Source organism: Sipha flava, unplaced genomic scaffold, assembly GCF_003268045.1.
Source record: "Sipha flava isolate LNK unplaced genomic scaffold, YSA_version1 132_pilon_pilon, whole genome shotgun sequence".
Taxonomy (NCBI): Eukaryota; Metazoa; Arthropoda; class Insecta; order Hemiptera; family Aphididae; genus Sipha; species Sipha flava.
In genome coordinates, this window is record NW_020271758.1 from 400,151 (window position 1) to 407,803 (window position 7,653).

A 7,653-nucleotide genomic window follows, 5' to 3' on the forward strand; every position below is an offset into this window, starting at 1 on the left:
GGATTAGTTATTAAAAATTATTTACAAATAAAAATTCTCAACAGCGTGTGACAATCAACCACGGAACTAAATTTTCATAACAGTAGGTACTTATTTTATGTTTTTAATTTGTAATTGATTACGGATTTATAGATATCGTTGACTCCTAAAACCGCACACTTTTGATAAAATACAGAACAAAACCGCATATTTATTGTGAGTTAAATTCGCACACATTTAATAGGTTGAAACCGCACAACTTTTAAAACTGTCGTATCCAAAAACCACACACTTTTGATTTCGACCTCAAAAATGTTCTACTTACCTAGGTTAAGTATACTTAATAATTTATAATTTATTCAAACAAAAAAAATTGCATATATGAGTATTCTAAAATGTAAAAAATATACTATTATGTAATCACAAGAGATAAGACTGATAAAGTGAAATAGAGTATTGACTAAAGTATTAAAACGTGTTAACATGATTATTTTAGTATACCTTATAACATTATCTTATCAGTTAGTTAACACTAAAGCCGGGTTCACACTACACCGTGACGTGTATTTTACCAGACCGTGTGCTTTGAAAATAAATGATAGCAATATATATCTTATGGTGATGCTATCAAATTTTGGTTACATATGTTCGCAGTTTTTTTATTAGATATGAAATATTTTCATAAATTTCAATAAATAATACTTGATGAATATTAAATTATATAGTAGACAATATGTATTATATTATTATTAGGACTCGGAACTTAATGCACTTAAAAAGTACTAAATATACATGCACTTATTCGCTTAAAAAATATGCATTTAATTTTTTTTTAACACAAAAATGTTCATAAATAAAGATATTTTATTAAATATACTCGTACATAACAGTAAAAATATTGTTAGTATATTTTACTAAGCTAAACATAATTTTTAGGTATAAATATATAAGATAAAATAAAATAAAATAAATAGTTTGAAATTTAAAATTTTTTTTCAAAATATTCCCATTAGGTTTTTCATAGTGTCATGAAAATAATTTCAAGATTACTTAGCAATAAATTGAATAAATATTCCAATAGTTGTAAATGCAACGCCTTCTGAGCCTTTTGTTATTATAAATACTGTTATCATTGAATATTAAATTATTACTATTAATAATAATAAAATTAATAATAAATAATTATAATAATAATAATAATAATAATAATAATAATAATTAATAATAAATCGGTAACCACGCGCTCAAAAGTTGGATAAAATCAACTTCATGGTATCTTATGGTTAGTGAGGTAATTTGTGATTTATTATACGGTATATCTTGATGTAGCAATATGGTTCAACCAATCAGAGATAATTATTTTATAAGACACTACACGGCACGGTGTAGTGTGAACCCGGCTTAAGAATAGTGTGCGGTTATAATAACTATAAGTTTAAGGTATTTTGTCATACAATCACCGATAAAGTGTGCGGTTTTTGTCTATGGACCTTTTTTGGATCAAATTCAAAAGTGTGCGGTTTTCGAATGCAACCGTAGATATCAGAACAATAACGATTGTTATCGGGTCATAATTTATGTTCATGAATACTACTATATACTCGTATATATAATTACAATGCACAAAAAAATTAGAACAAAATTATTCACGTGTAACTATGCAAGCATAAACAAATTGCCTTGAAAATAATTGTTATAAAAAATGTTTGTCAATTACGTGTCGGATTAACATATAAGAATTTAGAATTTTAGAACGCTGCGGTGTCCTACCATCAGTTTCGAATGAAATATTGAAAATCCCGAGGCCCATAATGTTGTACCGGTTGCTAGGGGGTCATAAAGTACGGCGGCGGAAAGCTGAAACGCTAATGGAAAAATGATAACCGTATTTACCGTGTTTGCCGCGATGGATATTATACGAACGCGCGCACCTGTTCGCTAATCTACAAACAAATATAATCGACATTTTCGGATCAACGCGCGTGTTCCCCTCGTTTGCGCCACGACCCGTAAAAATGTATACGCGAATGCAACGACGGCGAAACGCACCGATCGCACGTTTACGGATGATCGGGCGTAGTAGAATACCGAATGCGTAATGCGAAACCGTCGAGAATTCCGCACGATTAGGAATACAAATCGTGTACGACGGTAACGATGTAATAATAATAATAATAATAATGTTATTATTATTTCGTCGACGGGTTCGCCGCGTGGAAATATTTCAAGATCGCTCTGTCCTCCCGCCCCGGTAACGCGACTATTCGGTATTCGTCGACAAATGCCCGTCGACAGAGTCTATCTTGCGGAATCCCTACGATACAGCCGGCTAGACTATCCGCGCCTCGGATACTCGAAAGTCACCCGGTCAACATTTTGCGACTTCGAGGGCTCGTCGATCTCGTATAATATATATTATTGCCGAACGAAATGCATAACATAGCGGTTCGACCCGATTACTGGGACCACAGCGTTCGAACAACGACGGTCCGAATGATAGGCGGGGAATGTACGCGCGGGTTTATACTTGATATTGCGAAATTGTTAGTATCTCACTGTTACTTGCGCCAAGACGGTAATACGTCGGCCAATGTTCTGCGCGTAACCTGCGGTGACCACCCTGTCGTACAAAATTGTATTCAATACTATCGAGCCGATTTGGCTAAAAGCGGAAAAGCGGTTGGTTGTGCGCGTACAGGAACCGTCCTAACACCCCGACATCTATGCGTTTGAACTATTTGCGTGCATGGCCGTCGCCAGATGGTGGGGGGGGGGATAACGAGACCATATTTGCCCCAGGCCCCGGCCAAGAAAAGTTTAAAGTGGGCTCCCTTAAAGTTCATATTGATTAGAAATAATCGGCGTTACCCATTAGAGTTTAACAGAGATATTAAAGATAAATAATTTTATCCGAATTTACGTAGGGGTCCATCATCGTAAGTATCGAGCCTTTTTTTATATTTTTAAATTATCTAGGAATAAATTAAATTTATGGTTACTGATAATACATTGTTGTGAAGTTATTGAAAGTGTAATTCATCGCATATAAACGGCGTTGATTGGTCGAAGTTTGAAAAAATACATTTACCGCAAACTCTGTGTAAATTATTTCTGCCTTATTCGTGTATTATTGTGACGATTGAATAAGACGTACGTGTATAGCCGTATAGGTGGTATAAATAAATAAGATTCAATACGATTAAAAATATTTTTCGTATAACACTTAAATTTTATAATATATTAGATAACCGACGGGAAAAACGTATTTGCTAGACAGAAAACCGAAAAAATTGTTGAAAAATCAGTGTACGAATGCCGCCTATCGAAATATTTTCCAGTTTTGCCGCCGGGGGCGAACGCCCTCTTTGCCCCCCCCCCGATAAACACACCTCCGGGTGAATCCGTGTGGAGGCCGGATCACGACGTAACGGCGGTCGATGTACAACGTCCCGGGGAGATATTCGCTCGTCGGAAGCGCAGAAACGGTTATCGCGGGGTCCGGTACGTGGACGGCGATCGCGGCGATGACGTCGGCGTGACGGGTAGGCAATATCGCGTTACGCCCCGTTCATGTGCGCACATGTACGATTAACCGTTTCCATTAGCAGCGCTTTCCGCAGGTGACGTAAAACGATACAGCCGTGCAGCCATTAACGGGTTAGGCACACCCCGTCAACGGTGCCGGCTGAGTTGTCACAACGTCGGCGACAGGCAATACCCCAAGGGTTGACATTTACGTGCGGTACGATCGCGTCACGCACGCGAAGTCGGAAACACGATCCTGCCCGGCAGCACAAAGTGTTAGGACGTTTAAATTGAACGAAAAGCGGACGCTTCCGTTTTCCGAACGCGGTCCGGAAACGAAACCAATCGATAGCGATTACGCGCGGTTTTAACGCCCGACCGGGGTGGACTTCGGAACGCGCCCGATCGCAGTGGCTATTTTCGTGTGCACTACGACATTACGAAAATGTGCGCCACCTTTATTTAGTATTATCACATCATAATCATGCGATAGAACGCCAGTCAAAAATAAGTTTCTAATATTTTTTTTTTTTTCGTTTAATTACAAACATAAGTATACGAATATACATAATCAAGCCTGCATATATAGTAAACGAATAAAAATATTTTACCAACATTTTAAGGTAGACCACTTAAATTAAATGACGATTATACAGCGATTTTTATGTAATAATATAAAAAAATTCACCATTCAGCCCATAATTGATAGTAACCAAGCTCAAACTTAAATATGTGCACTACGGAAAAATAACCACTGCCAGATCGGAACCTGAAACTACACGATCCACGAGAACGAAACGTGTCGTAAAAATATCATGTGATTATGTGTTTTAGAAAGAAAAAAATTAATAATAACTATAAAACAGGAAAAAAACGTTTTTCTGTTTATTTTTCGCTTACGTCATTTTATATTTTATTGAATAAACGCCCGTAGGCTCGAGTACAGTCGCACAATTTAAACGCCGTGATTTAAAGTTAATTTTTCCGTCCGTCGGAATTCAGTTTTAATACTGCGTTTCCACGATTCGTTTTATGTTAACCGTGTAAAAAAAAAAAAAACGTTTAACGGATAATATTATTATGGGCTTGTTTGTAGACGTACCAGACTGATTTTCATTTATTAGATTCCAACTCTCAAACGAGAAATATATTGATTTTACCATGGTGTTTTTTTTTTCTGTGCACATGATTTTGAACTGAAGGAATGCTTTGAGCATTTTACCAATTAAAAATTGTAATGTACGAAATGCATTATAGTTTATGCTTTCGAGGAGGGGATATTTTTTTTTTAATACTTCAAAAGTTTTCAAATAATTGAGAAAATAAATGCAAAAAACTCAAAATGTTAACCAATGTTCAAACCCTCATCATCAGGACAGAGGACTAAAAATACATTAAACATGCAAACACGTATGTACTTGAAACCCCTATAATAAGCACTAAAAATATGCTCTTTTATTTTTTAAAGCCATTTATGTATAAAATATATAAATAATTTAAATATTGCGTATTATTAAATCGTTTTTCACATCCTACTTAAACATCATAATATGTACTTACAGTATAGGACTTGAACGTCTGTCTAAAAAACACATCGATACCATATTCCGGTAAATAACTTTTTAACCGACTGTTATAAGACTGCGTTTATTTAGAAATTTTAATGTTAAAACAGTACAAGAAGACGAAAAGTTGACACGAATTACGAATAGACGCACGCACATATCCAGACTACAGAACTAAAATTAAATTACTATAATATTAAATTTGCAAACACTGATAAAAGTCAATTTTTGGTATTATTTATGGAATCGTTAACGTCCTATCGAAAAAAGTTTAATGTGAGTTAATTAAAATTTACACTCTCAGCTCACTAGTAAGTAAAATTAATATAATCGTCGATCTTGGAGACGTATTATTAGGAAAAACGTGCGTCTGCGAACAGTCAACAACCATAATATATGATAAAATTTAAAATTATGTTTAATTCAACAATATTTTGGTCGAATTTAAGATAAAATAAGAACGTCAGCGGAAAATATGTAATAATAAATTATTTGGAAAATATACTATAAGGTATTAAATGGAAGAAATATGCCCTTAAGATAAAAAACCTGGAAGTATGCATTTATATGTAAAATTTCAAGAATACCTTTGTGAAAGCACGAAACATATTTGTTTTGTATTCTGCTATTTTTGTGATTGTGCGAAATGAATATGCAAATGCTACAAGTCTTTTGCCCAACTCATCACTAAATTATTAAATAATCTCATAATAAATTTGTTACGGACTGTTTATTTTTAAGTCTTTTTAAACGATTGCTCCGATCATCACAATCCTGAGATATTTCTGATAAAAAATGTTGTCTTGTCGATACTTTAATGGAAGTCATTTAACAAAATACCCTACAGTTTTTTTTTAATTATTGCGAAAAACCGACAAAATATATCTATAAATACTGAAAAAAATAATTTATAAAAATACGTCAACATTCGTGGCATACTAATTTCCGACAAACCAAATTTTTGTTTCAATCGTAACTTAAAATACAATAATCGTAGAAAAATGAAATTTTCGCTGAATGTTTTTATCACCATTTTTATGGGTAATGTGGCTCTAAAAAGATTTTTTTCTTTCGAAATATTTATATTTTCTTAACTTTTTGTAAAAATGTCGATAAAAGGATTTTATTTATAAAAATGCCTTGAAAATTAAAAATGCAATTACCTTATAATATTATTTACTCATTAAATGTTGTAATTTTATTAATTATAATAAATATATTATATTAATGAACACTATTTACTGTAAGTATTGTATTAGGTACTGATAAATAAAAAAAAAAAAAAATAAGCTTGATTTCAAAAAAGAATTTAAGAAGCGTTTGATTGTTAAATTTCACCACTATTAAAAATCACAAAAATCTAATACATTTGTATAAATAGTCAAAAACTCATGAAATGTTCAACTTTTATACTTAAGGCTTGAATCTAGATTTTTTTTTGTTTTTGACAAACAAAATAAATACTGGAAATTCACAAAAATGTTTTATAAACTTTTCAAAATGAAATATTGACAAAATCGGATATTTAGTTAAAACAATAAAATTTCAATCCATCTTATTAAAAATGTAATTCTTCTACTCTTTAAATCATCTTAGAAATATTAAGTAATCCGTCCTACCTCTCAGTCAGAATCGTTTAAGAACAATAGTATATTAATTTTAACTTAATTAATAACTGTAATATCATTACAGCAATACCACTCACCCATTCTTGTATAATACCTGATCGAAGAGTTTCGTTATTTTTTTTTTTGCATTCGAATCCATCACAAAACAATTATATTAACATGTTAACGCTAAAAAATATCAATTTATCGTAATATTAAAATTCAATTTAAACGTAATTGATATTAAAAATATGTTTTAAAAATAATTACGATCAAAATACTAAAAATATATACTTTAAAAATGATATTAAATAATATAACAATAAATTTTTTTTTTTAAAATCCACAAATTGACAAAAAATATTATACATTTGTATGTGTATAAAAGGTAAATTGTTAACTACCTAAAATCGAATTAAATAACGTCCTTCGTAAATTTTTACTTAAATGTTGTCAACTTGCTTATATTTTACAAGTTATTTGAATTAAAAGTTACATTATTTTAACTGAAATCTTAAATAATATATTATTTAATAGATTTAACCAATTAAAAAAAGAATTTGTGTGTAAGAAATATTTCTTATTTAACCCGATGAAGAATTTATTTATACATAAAATGTAAATATTTTAGTTCGTGCATTGCAATAGATGATGTATATGATGAAAAATAATATGGAAACGTTACTTATCACAGACACGTCTGACGAAATGTAATTTCAATCACAATGAACGCTTTAAGCGTATGAAATAATGATGGAAATTTTGACACAATTTTTTTTGCAAAATTTAATCGTTGCCAGGTGTAAAAAAAAAAAAAAATGTTCCCGTTTTGCTTGTCTTCAATGGCTGGGATGTCATCACAGCAGGGTATATTGTAAGGCACTGTTGAGCATTGATTGCGATATCGAGAACATTTTTTTGCGATTTTGGAAGTACATTTTTATGTTGTTGATAATGTTATAATGATAATATTACGG